This window comes from Penaeus monodon, chromosome 25 (genome assembly GCF_015228065.2).
Source record: "Penaeus monodon isolate SGIC_2016 chromosome 25, NSTDA_Pmon_1, whole genome shotgun sequence".
In the NCBI taxonomy this organism is placed as follows: domain Eukaryota; kingdom Metazoa; phylum Arthropoda; class Malacostraca; order Decapoda; family Penaeidae; genus Penaeus; species Penaeus monodon.
The window spans coordinates 8,553,500-8,554,051 of record NC_051410.1 but is presented as its reverse complement, the minus strand read 5'-3'; positions in this window follow the sequence as shown (position 1 = coordinate 8,554,051).

Genomic DNA, 552 nt, shown 5'->3' with positions numbered 1-552 from the left:
GAAATGACTCATACAATCATACACTTGATCCTGTGGGTAATGGTTCCTACGTAGGTTTATCGTGGCCAGTACTATGTTCCTGTAGCGGCAGTGTGACCTCGCCAAGCCCGGGTCAAGCCCGCTTCTTTACTTATGTTTTACCTCCGCCGACGCTCGTGTCACTTGTCCGACAGTTCCTGACCTCCCGAGGGACCCCCGAAGGAGGTACAACAGAAGCAACGGAGGACTCACACTTGTCAAGGTGATAATCCTGAAACCTTAGGATAAGGAAACCTCGCAAGAATCTTCAACTATATCCTAACATCTGCACGTTAGATTCTCCCAGACAGGACGTGCGAAACGTACGTTCTGACGCAAACTGAAACTCAACTTTATCCACTTCGTTTCCCACACATGCAAGCCGTCAAAGTCTACTTCGAGGTAATAATGGCATATACATAACAGTCCATATAAAAAAGCTAGTTCTGCATTGATCATTACACAGTGATGGTGTCAGCGAATAAATGAGCTTTATATACGTTTTTCGTTCGAATAGGTTCGTCTTTCTCTTTC